This window comes from Polyodon spathula, chromosome 11, assembly GCF_017654505.1.
Source record: "Polyodon spathula isolate WHYD16114869_AA chromosome 11, ASM1765450v1, whole genome shotgun sequence".
NCBI classification, from domain to species: Eukaryota; Metazoa; Chordata; class Actinopteri; order Acipenseriformes; family Polyodontidae; genus Polyodon; species Polyodon spathula.
Window position 1 is genome coordinate 7,623,977 of NC_054544.1, and position 25,200 is coordinate 7,649,176.

A 25,200-nucleotide genomic window follows, 5' to 3' on the forward strand; every position below is an offset into this window, starting at 1 on the left:
TCGCCCCTGGGTCGTGTTGGCATCACCGCCTTCAGTCAGTGACCACTTTCTGTATCCTGTCTTCGGTGGCTGGGTCCTTCGTCCCTGGGTTGTGTTGACATCGCCGCCCTCAGTCAGTGACCACTTTCTGTATCCTGTCTTCGGTTGCTGGGTCCTTTGCCCCTGGGCTCATGTCGGCATCGCCGCCCTCAGTCAGTGACCACCTTCTATCCTAGCTTCCATGTCCAGCTTTGCTGGTCTACTACTAGAGTTGGCCTCGCCTGCTCTTCTATCCTAGGTCAGGTCCTTCTAGCCGGCACTCTGTCCTACTTACTGCTTCCTTCTGCTTCTTCTGCCCTATCCTTACCCCACAGCTCACGCCCTGTGAAATATATATATATATATATATACACACACACACACACACACACACACACACACACACACACACACACACACACACACACACACACACACACAAAACATGCTACTTAGAAATGAGCCACAGGTCTGTTGGGTCTAAGATTATTGCTATTTTCTACACACAGTGCTGGTGTTATAATGGCTCTGTGAAGTCATTGGATCTTATTTCTTTTCTGTGCAATCTGCTAGTGCAGATGATACCAGCAATGGACACTAAGTCAACTGCTTATTGTTCATTTTTGTACAGCTGTCCAGCACAGAAGAACATGGGAGTTCATATCCAGGGATAATCGGTTTTTCATTTGCTAGCAATGTTAATGCCTGGTCTCTGGTGAATCGAGCTTTTGGTCAAAGAATAGAAATGGTAATAACAGAGCTTACGAGTATAGCCTTTAATCCTTAGGTGACCACTCTCACAACCCAGATGAATAGTTACTGTACATGACGAAAACAGTTTAGAAACTACTGGGGCATTATTTTGTCTTAAAATGTGCTGTACTGCATTATCAGGAATTGAAAGTCAGTGAAGAACTTCAGGGAAACTACATTTGTCAGTTCACAGTTTAGAGGATACACCAAATCAATTTATAAGATTAAGTAGACCATGTGTCATGGGCTCGTTTTTCAAGTCTTATATTAAAAACAGCACTCCCAGATTATAGACCACTTTTACAGCAGACATAAGAATGTTATATTTTGGTTCTCAACCATGTTAAATCCTATTTACAGTTCCCTTTTATTATGACATGAACCTCATTGTGATATTCCTTGAGCTTTCAAGGACAATGTTACAAAGAGGGTGGAGTGTAGTTTGCATCACCATAATAAGACCAGCCAAACATTAAAGGTCTATTCTTAATAGCTAACAATGTGTGGCAATAGATTCATGGCCGCTTAAGCTAAAATGGCAATATGACGCTCATATGAGAAACTATAGTTTTCAGTTATTTATTTTATAGCTCTGTATCAATCCAAAAATCCAATTTTCCCCTAACTGCAAGTACCGCAGATTTTTTAGAAGTTCAAAATGACTAAAATGTTGTATTAGCAGTTCCAAATATAACCCTAAATCAATATCAACCAACACTTAATTCTCAAAAACAGACTTTGATTTTTTTTTTTTTTTTTTTTTTTTACTTAAAAGCCACGTGAATTACAGCCTTGTGGAAAGGGCTCTATAAGTGGATTAACATTGCACTTCATGTACTGGAAATCAGTTCATAATGGTTCACAATTGTGATTGAGCAGGTGACAGCAACTGTGCTCATATGGAGAATACAGCCTGGTAAAAACTTAACATACTATGGATGAATTTGTGAAAAATGTCATGAGAACATTTAAAAAAAAAAAAAAAAAAAATCTCTAAATTAGGTGTAGGTTAAAAAATTGTCACTTCAAAAGCAAAAATATAAAATATATAGTCTGAATATGAGTATGTCACATTTGGTGTACAGCAGCAGTATGCAGAATACTAAAAGTCTTTAGCAGTATGTAGCATACTGGTGGAATCCTCAGTGTGACAGATATGCACACTGACTTTCATTTCTTTACATGGGACATCCACCCATGCACGCTCAGTATTGAGCATAATACCAAAGGTGCATGCTAACAGGGAGTTCTAGAGAAATTGCAAAGCATGCAAATACACTATGTAGAATACATATTGCACATACTTATATACAGCATACTGCAGTATACAGAAGACTAAGTGTAGTCTGGTATTGCAAGCCATGCCCCTTTCTCTGTTTTACATGTGCCCATCAAACCCTCTGAACGGGGCCTCCTATGTTCTGTTCTGAATGCCCCTTTATCTAATCTCCATTTGTGACCCCTGGTCCTTGTTCAGGTTGAAAAAGTCCCCTTGGCTGACATTATCAATACCTTTTAGAATTTTGAATGCTTGAATCAGATGGCCGCGTAGTCTTTTTTCAAGACTGAACAGATTCAATTCTTTTAGCCTGTCTGCATATCTGCATCTGTGTCTGACATGCCTTTTAAACCCGGAATAATTCTGGTCGCTCTTCTTTGTACTCTTTCTAGAGCAACAATATTCATTTTGTAGCAAGGTGACCAAAACTGACCACAATATTCTAGATGAAGTCCTACTAATCCCTTGATTTCAATTCAACACTACATATCCAAGCATTTTGTTGGCCTTTTTTATAGCTTCCCCACATTGCCTAGATGAAGACAATTCTGAGTCAACATAAACTCCTAGCTCTTTTTATAGATTCCTTCTTCAATTTCAGCATCTCCAATATGGTATTTATAATGGGTATTTGTATTGCCTGGATTCAGCACCTTACACTTTTCTATATTAAATGTAATTTGCCATGTGTCTGCCCAGTTCCGAATGCTGTCTAGATCATTTTGAATGACCTTTGCTGCTGCAGCAGTGTTTGCCAGTGAGATAATGACTCAAGTGTTCAAACGCATATACAGGCAACTTTTCTGAAGAGGTTATTATAATAATAGTTGACTAGTGTTTGGAAAGGGGAAAAAAAAAATCAAGAGTGAGAAAAATAAGATTTGATATTAAAACAATGTGAAACATCTTAAAAACTATATCACACAACTACTCTGCCACTATAGTCTATGTATTAAAAATAATTAGCATGTTTATATTTTTTTAATCAATCATATGTACCCAGACCAAGACAAACCTGCCCAGACAGGGCACTAAATCAATGAGAAACAGAAACATCTTACTATACTACATGAATAAAAAAAGTATATAATGATTATGCTTTTAATGTACAGAGGCTTAGTAATCGCATGATACAGTTTTCAAGATGTTTCAAATTGTTTTAGTGCCCTGTCCGGGCAGTTTTCCAATCCAATCATGTATCCCGAACATCTGTGTATGTGGGTAATATCAGCATGAGTAGGGGTGAATGGACCGAAGCTGAAAGCTGAGGTCTGTTTACATGCTGTGAGAAAATGATACGTTGCTTTATTCTTAATATATAAGTTAGAAAAATCCAGCTATGTATTTTTTTCTAATCAATGTCAACCTTTATTTATTCCACTGTCATTTGCATTGAAATTGGGAAAAAGGCTGAGGAAGTTAATACTGTTAAAGTGGCTGAGGTAGGTGGCCGATTGTGATGTCATCGTTTTAAGTGTTCATTGCAGTTAAGTTGAATACAGAGAGGCTTCTTAAAGTGATTTTTAAAATCAGGTTATATCAACAATGCTGATATGGAGAACACAGAAAGTTAAAAACTGCGAATGGTATGGTTGATGAAGTGTCATAAAATGCAACAGACGAAACATGCTCTGTAATTGTCTGAAAGATCCTCAGCAGTCTGTAATTAGGGATATAGAAATGAATGCCTTTAAGTACAGTATATACAAACACTTGGCACATTTCCTTTGTATATTGGAGTGCATGAATAACACCAGTAGGGAAAAACAAAACTGCAAGCTATTTGCAAGGAGTGAGAATGCTTTGTGCAAGCAGATGAACACAATAGTAAATGTATAGTACAACTCTTTGATCAGTGTCATTCCTATTACACAAAGGAATCGATCACATTGTGAACTACCAGTGGAGTATCTTGGAAGGCCTCTTCAGTGAAAAACAGATTTCAAGCAGCTTTCCTTGATGGAACTACACAATAATGGAATTCAAAGGTGTTTTTCAAATTGTCCTCTTGTTGTACCTTTGAAAAATTAGCTTTGTCACAACATATAGCCCAATTGCCAAAATGTTTCACCATGGCTTTATTTTATTTTATTTATTTATTTATTTATTTATTAATAAAAAAGGGTTTAAATGTACTAATCCCATGAGGCTGAGCTCTTCTACAAACAACACTTAAAGTAAAAGAAAATTAAAGGTTTGCTCTTAATGTCTCGAATCAGTGCCTGTAGATGCACATTATATTGTATTCTTTCCATCCATATGCTCCTAACATAACTGCTCTCTTGATTTGATTACTAGTTTTTTCATACAAACTGTCAACGCTTTCTATTTGTTACAAGAGACACTCAAGTAAGCAAAAGGAGAATTATATATACCTGTCATTTGAATCACATAAAACCAAAGTCTGAGATAAAATAAAGTAACAGTTCCTGTCTGAAGAGGCTTCCCTGCTGATTCTGTTTATCTGAAAATTGAGTGTTTTTTTTTTTTAAAGCTCTTAATGGACTGAGATTTAAATAAAATGTGACCCTCGGAATAAAAGCAGACATCATGAAAACAATAAAATTATTCATTTAGCTTGGAAAATGGAATTAAAACGGTGGCTGCCTTTGGCTGAAATCTTTTACATAAAGAAATGTGGAGAGAAAGAAAAAGCGTGCAGCAAACAAAAAAGGGAGTCATCAGAATGATTCTTTAGTGATTATGCTTTCATGATTTAAGGAGGATTTTTATTTTTTTTTTCCCCAAGAAAGATCAGCATATATTTAATATAAACCTATATACAGCACTTCAAGGTCTTGGTAAAGTAAAACAAACTTTGACAATGATGTATGTATTTCTCATTGAGAAAGGTATCCAGAATGGGATTTGTGGCAGTGGAAACAGCCATTAGAATTTGATTCAGGTTTTCACTGAGTAATTCCCTTTAACATGTTTGAAGTTTTCAGTTATTAATTTATTAAAATGTAATAAAAGCTCTCAAAAATGTGTTAATTACACAACACAAAACAAAGCTTTGCCTGTTTTGCCTCTTTCTACGCAATTACTGAGGTCCAATCAATACCAGTCTGACAGCATGATTTAATATGGAGGTTATCTTGTTCAAACCAACTAAAACCACACAGACTGCATCTGCAATTATTTGTCTTGCTTTTATCCATTTAATATAAAACCATTTGGATTTCACTTCCTGATTTTCACTTTGCTTGTTTCCATAAAAATGCATCTCCCAATCTTCGCAACACCCCTGCAGTGGATTGTGGGATTGTATTCTTGGATAAGCAGTCCTCTGATTAATATACTTTAGTTTTTTAAGGTACAGTAAGAAAACTTAAATACATTTTTACACATGCTTTTTATATAATGTGCATAGAGAATAATGCAATGTCATCAAGATCTGAGTTTGTGGTTACTAATATTGAGATTTACAGTACCTTAGTACAATCTCATTTAATACTGTGTAAGTACATAGAGTAGCATTAACATGTTACATTACCTAACACACAATAAAACCAATTGATTTTTTTTTTCTGTATCATTTTCTAAACTGCTTCTCTTACCAGACAATCAACCACAACTACTTGGGTAGTTCTCATATTTCTCAATGCTTCAGCATTCTTGCTTCATTGATTTAAATCAAAACCTATGCAGAAACAGTGCTAGTTTTTACCGCGAAAGGTAAATAGAATAAAAGGCAGAGATACAAAACTTTTATTATGGAATTTCAAGACCATATGTATATTAATGGCATGTGCTCCTGGCCCCAAGGGTAAGTGTTTTTAAGGTTACAAATAAATATTATAGACTGCATCTTTAAATCTCCTTGTACACAATCTCTGTTCAGTGAATATTTATACAGTATACAGTATACATCACCCACAGCAATACTTTTTGCATTTACTTTGTTTTATTAATATTTTGCCAATTACAATGCCATTGACACCCATCTGCTGTGTTCCAAAATAGTTGTATTAGCAATAGCATGCCAAGAAACCTAACCTGGTTTTGTTTCAACTTAAATGGCATTGGTCATAAGAGTGCTTAAAGTGATTGTAGTGAACACAATAATTCCATAAATCTTAACCATTATGATATTGCATTAACTACATAGGTCTAAATGTGCAGTTGGGAATGAAACACAAGTTATATCAGACATGTATTTTCACTTGAAAACAAACATCTGACACAACACAAGGTTAAACAAATGTAGTTTGCTTGCCTTACCTACCAGGAAGTCTTTATTGCTTTACCTCCTTGGTGATTTCACCCCAGTAGTGTCCTCTGGGTCAAAGCATGTTATTGGACGAAAGCATGTCAGTCATTAGGGGAAGCAGCTGATTGGTTATTGACAGGAAAGAACCAGTGAAGGGATGGGGACAATCACACTCACCATGTAAAATGACCCAGGAAGTACAAGACTGTCTAAAAGCATGGCTTGCAAGCAGAGATGTATTTGTCTAGTGTATGTAATGTATCTATGTATCTAGTGTATCTAATGTACTGCACATTTGAGGCCAATAAAATGAATGGATGTGCATAGTAGAGAACATTTATGGAATTATTTTGTTATAAACTTCATTCAGCCTTTCAAAGGGGTCTGTGCATCTCTTGTTGCACAACCCTACAGAGACTTTTCTACTGAGTAATCATCTGGGGGGAACAAAATAAAAAGCAGTAAAAAGTAAAAATAATACAAAAATGTGGTTTATGGGGGAAGAATACTACAGCCTCTTCAATACGTTTTTAACAGACATAATGTAATACCTACAGTTCATTGTATTGTTCAAAATATAAAATACAATAGCTGGATTTGGGTCTTTCACAGGTCTGTAATAGAACCAGAAGGTTAAAGATCCTGGATCAAAATAGTACAAGAGCCAAGAAAACATTATTTTAAAGGGTCATTTCTTCCCTACAGATCTTTCAAAAGGGTTATGTACCTCTCAACCCTTGCTAGTGACACCCATGAATATATTACAGAAAACTATTGCTACAAAAATTATAGGACGGAAACACAGTATTTCTGTTAATTTGCACATGAAGTGAAAGATTCTAGCACAAGGGATTGCTTCATACAATGTAAAAATAGACCTAAAATGCATGTATTTGAAACTTAAACAATGTGCAAGCCTAGGTGAGAAATTGTATTGAAAAAAAAATTCCCATGCTTGAAGAAAAGAATTTGCAGTCTGTAAAAAATACTTCCACCTTAAAGAATAAAAAAAAAAAAAAAAAAAAAAACATAACATTATTAGCTTTTCCACAGCTGTAGCCCATTCGTGGCTATTTGCATCTTGCAGAAACGTGCAGCTGAGAGCGGCTTTCTGAGGTGTAATGACGGGTTGTCACAACACGCTGGAGGTGGCCCCCTAAGCAAAATGATCCCCTGTCAGTCCCAGAGCAAGGAACACATTGGCAACCTGTAATTCACTCGCAACGCTTGCTTCCTGCCTGGGTTTTGTTAAATGGCACTTTGTAGGAAGTAAATCTGCAAAGTTGTGTTTAATAACGTTTCTGAGAGTGATATTTGATGGGAGTGTTCAGAAAGCAGCTCATGGGGTTAAGAGAGATTTGTCATTTGTTTGTACTCACAGGTCTTAATCTATTCATTGAAACAGCCTATTTTTCTAACTATACATGTTAAGATAAATGGAAAACAATTATATGGGAAGGAGTTGAGGCAGCTTCCATAAAATCTTCCCTTGTCTATTTAGTTTAAACTTGGTACATTTTTTTAAATTATTCAGTAAGTGCTATAAAGTGCATTATTACCTATTATATGGTAAAAGGCGTCTATTCAAATATTCATGATGTAGAAAACAAAGAAGAAGAGGAGAGTATGCTGCACTGAGATGAGCCTGCAACACCTTACTGAAATTTAATTTTACAATGCTGGACATAGTTATATCTAAAATCCTTCAGTGGCCATTATCACCAAATTGATTATTTTATAAAATATGGCTCTGGAACACTGTTAAGATGGGTTTGCTGCAATGCAATTTTTTTTAAAGACAGGTTTTACCAGCAGCCACACTCTTTTAAAAGCAGAACATGTGTCACAATGGCCAAGAGTTTTGCATCACACTACAGAATTAAAGTCGACATACACCTGCTGAATAATGTTCCTTTAACATATTGAATTACATACACCTTTGAAGTTTTCCAGATACTTAACGGAAAATTGACAAAAAATAATAAAAAAATGACATTTTAAAATCTAGCAGGACATACTGTACCACTATTATGGCTTCTGGTAGACTTTTGCAATTTCATTTTGTAGTTTCTTTGATTACATGATAAACAAAAGATCTAAATTATGTTCATATAGTTTTTCTTTTAAAATTATGTCTCAATCCCAAAATTCTAGATGATGCAAAACATTTGGCCATAGCTGTACAAGTTGTTTGAGCTAATTGCTCAAAAGTAGAACCCTTCTTTTCTGAAAAGAGACATTGGTTACTTGCAACGCAGCTGTGGACCAGATTTGCACTGAACTACTAGGATGAAACGTAGGAATCTATTTGCAATTGACTATCACGTTTAATATCAATTCACTCTCTATTGCATTTTTTAAAAAGAATATAGAAATATACTGAAAGAAACATACATTTTTTTGTCAAATGTTTGTAAAGAATCACGTCTTGTTTTTTGCTTAGGGAAACATCACATTTGGACAATAACTTAAAACAATAGCTAGTATTAAAGTTTATCTTTCTAGTTTGATACTGTTGTTTTATTCACACATAACATGGGGCCAAAATGTTCATACATTCAATTAATACTACTTAGAATATTTTCTGCATATTCCTATGTACATAAACGATACACTGCTAAGCAGTCTTTGGAAACATTTTCACATTTGTACACTTTGAGCAAGTATGATCTCTTACCATACATTATTCCCCAACAGGCAAATACATAACTTAACTAAACCTGTGAAAAGTGCAGTGAAAATTAGAAATTAAACATTTTCAATCTAATCTGTCACCGATGCATACATCTTGCTGACAGTTTTAGTCACTTTAATGACCTGACTGTTCTAGAAATCTGTGCAAACTTGCACAGTTACAGAAAAAGAAAAGTATATGTTGAACATCACCTTATTTGCATAATTTACCAAAAGCCAATGAGGCAGTGAAAGCAGCGCTGGTGATAGTAATAAGTGTTTGGGGAAAGGCAGAAAGAGCACTAATGGTTTGCCTTTGGGGATATCTGTACTCCATGGGGGAGGAACATGAGAAATATTTTTCAAACAGCAGGGGTAAAGGTTTTAAAACTAGAAACATATTGAGTGATAAAGATGTTAATGCCACAGGGTGCAAGGCATTTACACTGTGTAATTTCAGCATTAAGAGGTAATAATCATGTTTCACCACTGATATTAAAACATACCCCTAAAGTCTTACAAAAGACTGCTTGATGACTATATTTACCATCTAGGTATCCAGGTAGCAAGGATAACATGATATGTGCCTTGGTGTAACTGACTGCAATCACCCTACATTACCAGGCACAGCTCTTTTGCTGTAAGAGATATCTAACAGGACACAGTCATAGGACAAAGTTTTAATTTTGGGAATCCTGAAGTCTCTTTTGTTTAACCCTTCATCAGTGGCTATAATTGGGCTCACACACAAGGCAGGAAGGGTTGTATATGAAAGACATATTTTTTAAAATAATAGATTTTCAATGACGTACTGTAGGAGGTAAGAGAGTAGGAGCTGCATGTAATAACCTAAACAATTATTTTTTCAATAGTGTACGGTAACAGGATACTGTAAAGAATGCAGTTATCAAATACAATGCTGGAAACTAATGTGTCACACACAGTTTCTACATCTCCCTGGCTGTCAGGCAAGTCTGAGCAATTTATTCTGCCACTAAGCAGGAGCTGTGGTTGTGGTATATAAAGAAAATATATATTTTTTGCAACCCTGGGAAAGCAATAAGGGGTGCAAATAAACCCCAAAAATGTACCATGTGCACTTTGAAGAACAATTACTCACTTTTCTGGATGAGGAAGTGCTTGGTATCAAAATAAAGATAATTGATTAAAGTTATTCATTTAGTAAGGATATCCCACAATATTAAAAGCTTCAAGAGATATGGTAGTTTTAAACAAGTTGGGTTGCATTTGAAGCTTTTGTTGGGAAAATGATCACAGCATGATATTGTCTTGTGATTGTATTTGTGTTGTAGCATACACGGGGCAAGGCTAGTAGGTACCACAATCTAAAACATGAAGATATAAGCTCAATATCAACTTCTGCAAGGGAGCCGGCTCATTTGAACAGTTGTATTGATGCTATGCTTCAGAGCAGGAGGTCCTGGGTTTGAGTCCCACCTCGGCCTGTGAGACGCCCCTGCCTGTGGGAACCACAGTAAGAATATATGGTCATTTTTGGACACTGGAATTATCCAGAACCCTCTGAAAACCTAGATATTCTTTTTTTAAATAAAACGTCATCTTCAGTTTAATGTTACTGTATTACCCCTTTTACTGTGGAATGGCAAGATATAAGCATAGCAAAGTGTTGTAAAGTTAATAGTTCACATGCTCTTTTACTCTTGACAAGTTAATACTCAATCGATCCTTGTTGCCCTCACAATACAGGAGTAGAACATTGATTGATCTTTTTTTAACCAAGAATTTATTACAAGTGTAATAAATAGCACTGCTTTCTAGAAATGTTACTGAGAGCATTGAATAACTTCTCGCCTTTTACTGAGGTTCAGTGATACATTAAGGAGAAATATAAGTAAATTAGCAGCATTTGGATTTTGTTTTGCCCAGCGATATTTATTTCAATTGTTTACATGACCTGTTAAAAGAACTATTACAGAAGCATTGGCTGTTATCATTTTATATGATATAAACAGTGTTAGGTATCATCAAGCCTTGCAATTAAACCGGGGCATGCAGATCAATTACATATGAAGACCATTATACACATAGGTTCAGTGCCACCGGGAGTCAAATAAAAGTGACATGCAGTCAATGTTAACAGCAGAACAGAGGTAAGTCAGGATACAGACCTCTCCAAATCCACCAGTTGAAGTTAGAGAATCCTACAAGAAATGCTTACTATAAAGCACAATGCTAACTCTGCGCTAATGAGTTGATTAATGTGCAAAAGATGTTTCAGATCTACACATTGCATCAAATTACATCAAGCACATGTTTATTCAAAACAGAATGAATTATTTAAGGAAAATACACAGTGGTAATTTATCAAATACAGGAAGGATGGGGAATGCTTTTGAATGTCAATGGAGTGCTGTTAACTTTCCATGAAGAAATTATAAATGAAGGCACCGAGTCAGTAATACAGTACATTGTGATAATGACATTTGGGAAGAGATACTGTGGCAAAGCTGTTAAGCTCCTTCATTGCACCAAGAAGATTAGTGAATAGATGGGCTTGAATGACAGTGAAGGTAGAAATTCCAGCCTGCAGAAGAATTGGCATGCAGAGGTCTTCTAAAAGCCAGACATTTACTTTACACGAAGGACCAATTGTCCTTCGCTTGAGAGCAAACTCTTGTCAAAATCTACAAACCAAAGACACTTGGATTCTCAATTCATTTGTCATTTGACTTTTTTTTTTTATCAGCATGGGCTTATGTAGGAATTGATCATAATTGTTTGTACTTCTCAAAGTTTTGGTGTGGTGAGAGGTTAACCAAATCAATGTGTGGATGTGTGGGAGTAGTAATCTAATATTTAATGACTGTTCAGTTTTAGCGCTCTCATAACATCCAAATGGTTGGTTGAACATACTCTGGATTCTCTCACACCTTACTCAGACAGAAACCAAGAACAGCTTTGTGTTGTATATCTTAATAGCTGGGACATAGGCCTGCCACAGCTTTGTCTTTTGTCACATAGTCCATGCCCATTATAAGCTTTTAGGGAGAAACCTGAGTATGTGCAAATGTCCTGAGTGTGTGCAAATTCATATCCCATTTTTATTAGTGTTTGATCGCTTCAATTTATATTTCATTTACTTGTTCAAGTTACAGTGAGCTTTGAAAAAAGGAGCATTTTGTCAGTTCTTAAGTGTCTGACAATCTGAATGAAGTTTAGCATGCTAAGACCAAGAGGGCATCTTTTATCTTTAAAAACAGATATAAATGACAGTCCAGTATCGGTCACTGAACTCACTAGTGCATTAAGAAATTCTCATTCTGTCATCAGAAAGCTCTGACTGGAGCAGAATGTGCCTGGGAGAGGACACATTGCTGATAGCCCTGTGCCAGCACAGAGCTGCCTGGTGATCACAACAAAGGAAAATTGGAAAAAGTGGTGAAACACGTATACTGCCAAAGTGACAGGAAAGTCATCTCGAGAGGGGATCACTCTTCTTTGTGGGTCCTCCTTGGCTGTCAGTGGTAACACCACCTTGAACTTACCGTTGATTTTGTCTAACAATAAATAAGATGGGAATTACAAGTTACTTCAAAGTTAAAATAAGTGTAAGAGATCAACCATTTTGTTTTCCTATTATTTTTATTTACTGTCTGTTTTCACTTGACAGTAAGTCTTGTGGAAGCTCTGTTATTTTGAGGCCTGAGTCTCTGCCATCATCCAGAATATTTCATTATTTTGTTATTATATTTAGTACAAAAAGACAGTGACGATGGTTATCTGAATCCTCTGTTAGGGAAAGGAATAAGTTGGGATAGCATTAAAATAACAATTACAATGACAATATGCTGTAAAGTCTCAGTTTTTCAATCAAGTAGGACTTCCAAAACAAAGATCTCGATTAATAAAAGTCTGGATTTTGAATTGACAGCTAAAACATAGATGTCTGCATGTTAAGATTTTGATTGGAATTATTGATATTAAACTGTCACCCTTGTGAACCACAGGAAGGTAAAAAATGATTTAACCAAAACTAAATAATTATGCGTGGAAAAGTTGGGGGTATTATGTATAGAGAAGGAAACCAGAATTCTGTACAAAAATCAAGCTGTGCTTTCTGATACATAAATTGTGCGTTGTCTTACAAAGAAGGTTAATGATGCAGAACGTTTGAAAAAATGTCGAAGCTACATGAATGGAATGGGATGAAAAAACAAACAGTGTATTGAATAAACATGGTGCGGTCTTCCCATCTAAAGCATTTTTTCACTGACAATGTATTTCCATAAAGCATTGCAATTGTTCTTACAGTATTTATCTGCTTTTTGTAAAGGTATAAAGGTGATGTTTATTTGAAGTACACTTTAGGTTATGACACAAATAGGGAAAATAATGCATCGTATTACTTAACAAACCACACACATTCAATTATATAGGTTTCTCTTTCTTCTGTTTGGTGTTATTCCAAAATTATACATGTCAGAGATTGCACAAGGGGACTTACAGGAGTAGAGCATTCTAGAGATATGCAAGGAGGACCCCATGTTGCTCACCTGGCAAAGACATAATCACATGGTGTACACGGTGAGTCATACAGTCACGGGAGTGCAGGTCTGAGTTACTCTGGCTCTGATGCTTCCATGACTTAGGTAGGCAAAATCATCAGAGACTGTTTCTCTTTATTGTGCTAAAGTAGACTCTTGCGTGTGTCACTCAGTGCAGCACTGAATCCAGGTTGAGCTACAGCACTCTGTTGCTTTGCAGATGGAAATGTTAATGCTGAAGCGATGTGTGATATTTTCTCCAGTGAATAACAACAGGCTTATATATATATATATATATATATATATATATATATATATATATATATATATATATATATATATATATATATATATATATATATTGTGGGTCATAAATTACTGCTTTGATGGTTCTAGGTGGGCAGGATTGTAACTTCATTATTTTCGTGATCCTGCCTTTCAGGGTATTTAATACATGTATTTAGGAACTTTAAGACACGCAGAGTAATTTAAATTTGAAAACCTCAAACCGTCAAAATGACTGCCGTGGCAGTTGTAGTGTTAAATGGAAAAATAATATTTGTAAAAAAATAAAAACAGTGACTAGTATTATCCCTCTCTTATAAGTTTTCCAGACCCTGGACTAGATGGCTTTTGTCACACTTCAATGTGAGTCAGTAAAGGAAAGAACCACACCTACTGTAATTACTGCAAAAAACAACAGTTCATAACATAACTATCAGGGAGGTTCGTCGTGTCCTACTCAACTGCAAATAAGACATTACAATTCATTCTAGTGACCCTAACCTCACCTCAAACTTCAAATACAGGTTAAACCGGTCTTTTCAACAATACATATTTTCCACTGGCTACATTGCTGCAGACACCTTGAGAAACAAGCAACCATTGCCAAGCTAAACTAAACCAAACTTGTAGCTTGTTTCAATAGAATTATTTCAAAACATGAAGAATGCAAGACTCCTCAGAGTAAACAGTAGCCAGACATCCTGGCATCTGTTACTATTAATTTACTGCTCAATGCTTTCATTGTGATTTCTCCCCCCCATATGCTTGGTATGCTGTTGCTTCTATTCTGTCCCTAATCAAGCAGGTTTTATGTGAATTATTTACTGAATGCGGTATTCAAAGTAGTTGAATATAAAGACTGTAAAAAGCACTATAAACAATTTATTAAACAAAAATGCTGTTCTCCTCAACAATATAATTATGCTCGGTCACTGAATCTTGAAAAATAAACCAAACTGGCAAATACGTGTACTAGGCAGGAAGTGGTTTGAAGATTTTATTTGGTTCTCATAGTTAGGTTCAGCTTCTTATCTGATAAAGACCAGGTGTGTCTAGCATACTGTAATGTGTTTAGTCTGAGATTAACCCAAACACCATCTATTAAGCAGAGTGAGACAGGAAAAATTACCAACTTTTTAATCTCTTTGATAATGTTGGAAATTCATAACAATATATTATACTGGGCATGTAAGCAGCACAGGAGCAGTTCGAATAGGTGGGGCCAGTTTGATGCAGAACTATATACAAACTATATACTCTGTTTTTTTGTGCCACAGAAAGCATAAAGCAATATATATATATATATATATATATATATATATATATATATATATATATATATATATGCAAATTTAAGCAAATACAATGTGTAATCAGCATCTTCTAGCTTCACTATCCTTCACTATACTATGCTTTAAGGAGGGTGGTACTGAGAAAGAAAAGCTTGACAGTGCTGCAGCAGAAGGGATATTTAATTATTTAGTCATCTTTTGAGGAGTACACCCATGGTTTTTGGTTTGCAAACTGTACTTCCCAGCTTGTTGCAAAATTAAACAAACTCACATTTTCATCTGTACAGGAGCATCACCCTTGTTAACTGAATTGTGAATAGACAGCTGAATTAAATTTAGGTCTCAATTTAAAGAAAGCAGTGCACATTTCTTTAGGCTGCTCTAGTTGAAACTGTAAGACTGCATATGAGCTTGTTAACAAACACTCACCGTAGTCTACATCCTTTCTTAGTTATTATACCTTCCAGCTAAAACTTATGCAAAGAACACTTTTGCAATGGCCACTTGTCCTCTATTCCCATGGGTTGAGTTTTTTTTTAAATTTAATACAATTATCAGTTACTAGCTACATCAAGAGTGAAGCAGGCTTCTAAACATCGTGTGGTATTATTGAAGGTTGAAACTAATCATCAGTGAATTGCTGAATGGTTTTGAAAGACCAAAAGTTAATCCAGACCAAGGTAAATGTAACATGACAGCAAGGATTCCCTAGAGATTACATAATTGCAGTATCACATGTAACACAAAGCAAGACATTTCCCACTGGAGCTCCTACAGATGGACATTTTTACATATTTAAGAGTTACGAGACAGTTAAATCATTTTTTACATCTGATCTAGCCTTTGCGCTGATATGCGGTGATCGTAATGACCTCTACTTAAGAGTTATTATATAAGAAGAGGGTGTTATTTTTACATAACTTTTACATTGTGTTGTTCTACTGTGTTTTAGAATAAGGTGGCAGATTTACTTTTCCTAATGTAACCAAAAAAACAAACAAAAAAAACAACTGGTGGTGGAACAACCATTATATTAGATAGAGAAGTACCCAGAACAGACTTGTCTGGTGATAGCAGTGTGCTATTCCAGCATCTCTCCATATATTTATAGCTACTCAAACACAGTTTTACTGCTGTAACTGGCAGTGTTGTTTTATAGTCATTGCAGATTCTGTTCCCTGTCGATGAGATGAGGTTAAACGCTCAGGAGTGACAGTGAGCCCAGCTCTTTTGCATAGTGGTTAAGATGCTCACCTGTGAAGTGTGAGGTCGCGGGTTCATGCCCATCCTCCGCCCTGTTTCATTATCATATTAGATTGAAAAAACAATAAGGCGGCAAATATCATGTTTATGTTCCAAATGTATGCAGGCCATCAAGGCAGAAACCTGAGGCTACTTAAAATACGCTAACAGATGTCTGAGTAGCCCAATGTGGCTCTCGTACCATCCAGCTTTCAATTTGTTTTAGAATTGCATCCTAGCATTGCCTGTAGTTTCATATAAAATCTTCCACAATAAGGTGTTATTGTAGTAAATATTCAACGTAGTTTAATGTCTGCGCATATTATATTATAATATTTAACTGTCAGCTTATCCAATTTATTCATTTTCATTTGGCAGAAGGGACAAATATACTGTAATAATATTGTACTCATTGGCTATTCATTTGACAGATATATGGGTACTGTGCATATTAAATCACATAAAACAATGAAACACTTGCTTCTAGAAATCCCTCCTCAATTTATTTTGTTTAGTAAATGTATATCTTGTTTTGTATTCATATTCATATTCATTTTATGTAAATAAGCAGTTTTCAAAGGGTACAGGAGAGAAATGAGAGAACAAAGCTATAACTGTTTGTTTATTTTACTGCACTTATATGGTGTGGACATTCAATGACCATTGTCTTTGTCAATATTTGTAGTCTGTACCCCAGTACCAGGTGGTCAGTAATCTAACAATGCATTATCTCCTAGATTGAAATTGTATGTGCTAAGGATCAATTCAGATCCACCTTTAATTTAGTCATTCTGTAATAGTATGCATATAACACCAGATGGAGCTGTCTGAGTCCATTTTGGATTGATAGAAGTTGATGTAGACACAACCTCAGTCATTTAGTCTTTGAGAGATTTCCCTCCTTCCTAAGCTTCAATTTTGTTTCTTTGATATACTCTCAAAAACTGTGGTAAATTGCTAATAACTAATGTTACAATTGAACATGCATTCTCTTCTGGTGGTGGTGCTAATAAACAAAACTGACATATAATTGTATTCCTATATTACAGTAATGTTTGTGAAAGTCCTTATTGCTACAAAAAAATAAATAACCAAAAAAAAAAACAAGAAACAAAAACAGTAAAGAAACAAAACCAAACAGAAATATTAAAACAAATCTGTGGTGCTAAAAACCTAAAAACTAGCTTTGAATTGCTTGGGTCTGTACCAAGGTAAACAGACCTTGGGATTAACTGACACCAGCAAAAAGGAGGCTCATTTTCAGAAACCACGTGAGAGGTTCCTGAGCACAGTCCAGATAAGAAAGATATTACCACAACAGTTTACAGTGCAGCTGGTCCGTTTATTAACTTGAGTATTTCATTATAAACATTAGATACTAATGATAGCCCACCATAGTCAAAATAAGCTGGGATAAAGTACTCAGCATATACAGTTTAGAAAGTGTAGCTTTTGTGATATTTATTTAATAATTGTCCATAGAAATGAGGCAAAGTGTAAAGGGAGTAAAAGTGAACAAAAAGCAGCACACAAAGGTCTTTTTGAAAGATTGATAAATATGGTGGAATCTCAATTAAGCTTTAGAAGAAATGCAGATATTAAAAATTTGGTCAAGAATCTAATTAGCTAGAGGTAATTAAACAGTCTCACACGGGGTCATTAATCTTTTTCACAGACCTTTGATGTTTTGCATACTGTCTTCCAGTCATTAATAAAATTCATAATGCTTTTCTTTATGGTGTTTTATCATCACATTTTTTGTATGAGCACGGAGCAAGTGTCAACGCATCACAAGGGCTCCTCTTCAGTTAATTTACTTTTCGTGCTTATTACATTAAAAGTTGCATTATCCCTTTTTGAGACACAATTACAAAAGCAGATCAAATTAAATCCTTCTGCAAGCATAGCTCACGAGATATATTTAAATAGGATTTTGATTCTAATATGGCCAAGTGAGAAATACAATCTTTAGATAATAATCTTTATTATTATTATTATTATTATTATTATTATTATTATTATTATTATTATTATTATTATGTATCTGTTTAATATCCTGAATGAATACACACTATTCAAATTACATACAGTATGCATTTGTATAATTCACTGTTGCAATGTCATCAATCACAATGCAGTTAACAGTGCTATTTTTTATATGTTAACACGAGGGTGAGGGTATGGAATAGGTCACCAAGCCATGCTGTTGATGCTGTATCATAAGGATGCTTTAAGAACCAACCGAATGCTCCCCTCTCCTTTCCTATTTACTGCCCTACAGTTAGTATTAACTACACGTTTTACCTGATCTGTTGCAATTGTAATCACATGTTAAATATGTACATTAGACAGTATTACTGTAACCCATTTTAAGAAAGGCAGCTCAAATGTAGAGCATCTGCAAATATGCTTTAAAACAATCCTGTCACTGCTTAATAGTGGAGTATTAAGAAAGTAAATGGATGTTTATCCAGAAATATTCCAGTAAACTCTTAATCCAGTGATGATCAGGCAGTGGTTTAAGTGCGTCTCACCTTACAGAACAGTGTCGTTTTAACCCTTCACGGAAATCAGCTGACTACAGAGCTGGCTAGGCCATGGCTCCAGGGAGTATCAGGTCATACTTGAGGTTTAGATTGTTATCAAGCGACATTTCCTTTCAAAGGAAACACATCAGATGATCTGAGTGGAGGCTGTCAGCACACATAATGTTAATGGAGCATATCATTGAAGGGAATTTGTGTTTCTGTCAAAAATGATCTTTAGTATAGTTCTCTTTTTTTTTCTTTTTAAATCTATGAATACATCAGAAAATACAGTTTAGCACTTTAAATCCTTCTCTGAAATATTAAAATGGGTGTACACTTGTTGCACCCCAGGAAAGTATTCCTCTGATGACTCTCCTTGAATAACAGGGTGGTTATAAAGCACATTATGCAAAAAACTAAGAGACCTTGATGTATCTACAGCTATGGCCAACAGTTCAGCATCATCCTATAGAATTAACACATTTTGCTTCGTAAACTACACTGCTGTATTACATACTACATTAAAAAATGTGACATTTCGAAATTTAACATGAAATGCTGTACTACTGTTATGGCTTCCGGTAGACTTTCACAATATAACTGTACAGTTTATTTGATTATATGATGTTAAATAAAAGATCTAAACTATATTCATATAGTTTTTAATTTTTTTCAATCCTAAAATTATAGATGATGCAAAACTTTTGGCCATAGCTGTACCCATGAGTCAATCGTGATTTTATTGCTAAATTGGCTGTTTCAGCATATTTCCACAATATTTTAAGTGTACGCGAAACGCATTAAAAAGGGAAACACTGCTTCTTTGACCGTGACAGCTACTGTCAAAACCCTAGTTAGGCAGAGCAGAAAGAGAAAAAAAACACATCAAGTTGCTAAAAGGAAATTATCAATCTAATTCAGGCTACAATATTTCACCTTCTTAAAAAAAAACAAAAAAACATGTACTCAGCTTCCTTGAATTCTATTTTTAACCAGGGCTTTCAGATATTTAAATCTTAAGGGCAAAATATGCCTCCTCACAGTTTCCTGGTTAACTGTAAGGTCATACTCAGAGCAGCTGGGCATGGGAGAAATGTACAATCCTGGAACCATTATATCATTTCCTGCTCTGTTTCCTGTCAGACGCCCCTGCCAAAAAAAAGTATATTAATGAGCAATTTCCAAAGGGCAAAGGGAGAAAACCAGAGGGGAGATGGGCAGTACAGTACAGAAAATGCAGTTATGGGAATCAGACTTAAGAGGGCAGGATTGTATGTCTTGTATGTTGAACAAAAAAGCAATTCCATACTGTACCTGCTTTATAAAAAAACATTTTGCTTTACTTTAGTAAAATTGATTTTATAGATGATTCAAGGCAGCCCCCCAAAAAAATTAAACTGACTGAAGGTAAAAGAGAGGGTTGACCCTTGAGATTCCTACATTAAATAGGGCTACAGTAGAAACATTTTTTAATACATCTAACTAATGAAGGTGGAGAGCATGATAGGGACTCTCTTAAAGACTCTCTTCATTCATTTGCACCAAAGTTACTGTACATGCTGAATGCCAAAACAGTCATGAGCACAGTCAAATATTTTGTCTTTTGGGATATAAATATACTTCTGAAAACACCTAAAAAAATATGCCCCATATCACACTGGAGAGTATTAAATACAAGTTGGCCATATAGGTATATAGAAATATTACATGTAAAAAGTTGATGAACATTCCCTCATATAATTATATTAATGTGTACTGCTATTTAAGGGTCATTTCTGTACACATCTATATTATATGCCAGTGTTCAGTGGACATGATTTCAATTATTACTGTTTATATACACCTCTCTCACCAGGACATAATTTAATTAAATGTAATTATTAGCTTTCAAGTCAGTAGGCATTTGCCATGGTTTTAACATGGATATTCTCATTTCCTTTGAAGTGTTTCATAAACCAAGGACATTATCAAGTACTACTGAAGCAGGCCAGAAAAACAAAGCTAAACAAAAACAAAAACAAAAACAAAAAAACTGCAAACATAGATATCATACTTTTTAAAGAAAAGAATCCTTTTTTGGCAAGCCAGATTTTTCTATTAAAATAATAATTAAAACAAAATAAATACATAATAATAATAATAATAATAATAATAATAATAATAATAATAATAATAATAATAATAATATGGCTACCATGTTTGTATGTGTTTCTAATTGGGAACAGGTTGTACAGGTAGGAGAATGCTGGAGAGAGATGCTCTTGAGCCCCACATTGTCCTAGGTTGACAGAGTCAGTTAGCCAGGTTTATTTCAAATAGTTCTTTAAACAAACAACTATTTTGTGTCAGTCACACATTTTTTGATGAACAGCTTTTTCAGACTAATTCACTTTCCTCCCAGAATCAGCCCAATAAAGGTCTACTTTGAACTGTAATTAAAATCATGTTAATAGTGGCAGTTAATAGCAAAAATAGGTTTTAAGAAGGTTGATTTGAAAGGAACCATTCTGTAACAGAGACAGGTTACACTCAAGAACTGAACAAATGTTGACTAGGATTAGAATCGACAAAATCCTTCAGATTGGTAGGTTCTGATTTGCCTTAACAGGAGCTAAGCCTATTGTAGGTTTAAATTACTGTTCTATAGTAATGTTGCATGTCAGTATGTCAATGATGTAGAGTAGATTTACCAGCTACAATAAAGCAGGTATAGTATTAATTATGTTTCACCTTATACGTTATGCCCTTCTGTCAGGGCCAATGCTAATTTATCATAACTTTATGTTTTCCTCGCCCCTCTACACAGGTATGTTGGTTTTCTGTGCTGTTGACCCCATCCCCCCAGGAGGACAACCAAGGACCATAACCAGGTAAGTGAAATCTCAATGTTCTTTATCATTGCATTTAACACGCTTAAAATGATAGTATCACAGTTTATCACTATTCAAGACCTACAGCATACAAAGCACCAATATTAGTAACTGAGCTATTCTACTAATATAGTACCAATACCTCTTTAATCTAAAAACATCTATTATAATACTCAATTCAGATCACCCAATATATAATACAATTAAGCTATTAGTAGTAATATATCAAGTGCATAGTATAGCCAACTAAACATCTTATTTAACTTCAATAATACAGGGGGATACACATGAAATGACTTGTTAAAGCATTGATCGATCGATAGGCATAAGAGGCGTAACCCAAACTCATTAACAACGTGTTAAGCAATAATAGCATTCCAAGTAAATATCACTTAGCTCGTAAGCAGCGTGTTGAACAATAGCAGCGTTCAAGGTAAGTATCAATAACTCATTAGCAGCACGTTAAAACAATAGAAGTGTCCAGAATAAATATCAAAAAGACTTATTAGCAGCACATTCAGCAAGCGTAATGTTCAAGCGAGTAGACAAGCTTAAGCAAAAGTAGGCCCATCACGGGAATCACTCAAGCCCTTTATAGAATGACTGTGGCAGTTCTTTAGACTCAGCCAAGTGTAATGTTCAGGGTCTGCGACGGGGCCCAGTCCTCTTCTCCTGTACAACCCCCTAACAACTGCAGGCACCCGTTAGAGCCGTGACAAAGATTCCAAGTCCACAAAACGTTCCAAACGTTCCACAAAAACCCTCGGCCTGGGAAACAAGGGGTAAATAACACAATTAATAGTGTACTACAATTCAATCATAACAAAATACAGTGCTGTAAGAAAGTTTGGGACTCGCTTACATTATGCCATTTGTTTTTATACACAAATTATGTGGAATATTCATTGGCCTGTCTTGTTTAAAATACAGGATCAGTCCAGATTTGGTTAATATTAAGTTGTAACATAACTTTTTTTTAAAGGTTTTGCAAATAATTGTAATTTTTTTAAACATAGTGACCTAAAAAACATATTTTGAATAATTCAAAAACTTAAGCAGAGCCTAGAAAGATAGGAGTGTCCCAAAATATCATTATATTTTTTATTGCTAGTAACATAACGCAGATGCAACTGCATTTAACTTGTGAATCAAGCATAACATTGAATCAACAAAATCAAAAAGGAAATGCTCCACTTTGAATAATGCAAAAAGACCAAAATGAAATATGGTTAAATCGTCTTAACAGAATTATAATATGTGACTAAAATCAACTGCAGTACTTCACACATTCTCCATAGGGATCAGGATTACTGTCTCTTATTCCTTTTCTTCTTGTTCTTAGTTTTACAGTTTGTTAGAAAGTAAGGTACAGTAATGTGCATTACCTAAGGTAAAATCATATTTTTGTTTTAGCCATTTTTTTGACCCAATTACTAGTTTAAAAAATTGGACAGTTCTTACTGTGGGATTATAAAAATAAATAAATAAAAACAAACAAACAAACAAAAAAACAACGTTTAAAGATTACGCTACATTTATCATCAACAAAGATATGAAGAATGCTGAAAAAATATTTTACAACTCAGCATTCCAGAACTTCCCCTCTATCTTGAAATAATACACTATACTGCAGTCCATACTTCACAAAATCTATCAAATCGCAGTAATGTTTCCATAGTTCCCCTTCAGTTGTTATTAAACACAAAATAACTTTAAACAATATAATACAAGATGTTTAGCAACATTCTGGATTTACAATACCCATTGTTACAATAACAATTTTACCCAATTAGAAAGATGGAGACAAGCACAGTAGACCATTTTAATATGACATGACATTGGGAGCTACCCTTCAAAGTCATAAATAAAAGTTGAAAGAATTTTCATTGGTGTGGAAATAATTTCCTTAGTGCTAATAAATAGTTTGAAATGCACAGTGTTTATTCTTACACTAATAAAGTAACAAGATGTTATGCTATGTAGGACAAAGGCACATTCTATGAAAGTGTAAGCAAAGGGATAAAATAAGAGCGGTTTGTTATACATATTTTACCATGAAGGCATAAATTATCCAGTATCGTTATAGGACGGGTAAAAGAAACCTTTTTTTTTTTTTTTTTTTTTTTTTGACAACGTCATAACCTTTTAAATCCTATTCCATAACAAAAAGATTTCTGTTTCTGAGTTTAAATGGAATTGAATATGTATCCCGGTGGAGTTGACCAGTGGCTCCCCTTAGGTTGGAAGGCTCATGCTTCCCTCTGCTTCCCATCATTGCTTCTTGACAGCCGGCATGTGGTGCCAATTTGTTCCCCCTACGCATAGGGCGGCGGAGTCTTGGATTTAATTTTCAGCCTTGACACAAGGTTTAATTTGCTAAAAAGGGGAGCTGCATGGCTATAAATCTTAAACAAGACACCAAGGTTGTAAAACTTTGTTTTTAGGCCTTATTTATTCAAGCCAGATTGGGGAAGATCACCTTTCGAAGCACTGTGTACATATGTGTAATGAAATAGATCACTTCTCGATCTGAGACTTTCCTGTGCCTGGAATCAAACATATATAACAGCTGATGATTTTTTTTTTTCTTTGCTGATTGTAACAAGTTGTCTCATAAGATGTTGTATACAGTATAATTCCCTACTGATATATCTTAGTAATTGTTAGCACCTAATTAGACAAAGAGATGAAGACATGTTTCATCTCAAAACTATTAGACAATTAAAGCATCTTTCTATAATCTTTGTTATAATTTTGCTGTGATTACTTGGTTGTTTTTATTTTATATTGCTTACTATGTTCAGTTTTTGCTTGGTGTGTTTACTATTTTGTTGTATTTATTATTAGTACACTGGTGACCAAATGGTAGAACTGATTGACTTTCTGAGGAAACTAACTGCATCGCCTGTTACCCATTACCTCATGCCCTATAAAAGGTGTGCTCTCAGCCCAGTGCAGGAGAAAGCAGAGCAAACTGTTTTGCTGGAGGACCTAGGCCAGGAAGTGGATGAGAGAAGTTGCTGGAGGAACCCGGAAAAGTTGGACAAAGAGATAATGGGACATCACAATCAAGTAGTGCTTTTGTTTGAATGGTGAAGTCTGTCTAGCTTGCAGATGTGCAAAAGGCCTAGAATAATTTTGTTCAGTGTGTGATTGGAAATGTTTTTTGGCAGTACAATACATATTGACTTCACTACTATGTAGGAATTATGAAGTGTGTCAAATAACATTGTACTGATTTTAAATTTTTGTTTTGTTTTTGTTTTTTTTTGTATAAATTGTTTTGATTATTGTGACCATTCACTGTAATAATTGACGGTTCCTTTGTTGTGGTCCTTGGACATTCATCTGGGGGGTCAGGGGTTGGCGTCACAGAAAAGCAAAACACCTGTAGTGGAAAATGGGAGGGGTTACTTTTGTACAGGTAACAGTGCGTGATTTGTCAGCGCTATGTGCCATGAAGATCATTCTCCTGGTAGAAGCAGTTTTAAATGTGAAATTAAAAACCTCTATATAAACAT

The 25,200-nt window shown here is 35.1% G+C and overlaps 1 long non-coding RNA gene across 1 annotated transcript in view; it reads right to left on the bottom strand.

The window, feature by feature from the left end:
- Window positions 1-21,841: 21,841 nt before the first annotated feature.
- The window catches only part of LOC121322647, a 53,146-nt gene continuing 49,787 nt past the window's right edge, over window positions 21,842-25,200 (bottom strand). The window contains exon 3 of the long non-coding RNA XR_005951067.1: window positions 21,842-25,067. This is a non-coding gene — a long non-coding RNA (uncharacterized LOC121322647). The remainder of the gene's footprint in view (window positions 25,068-25,200) is intronic.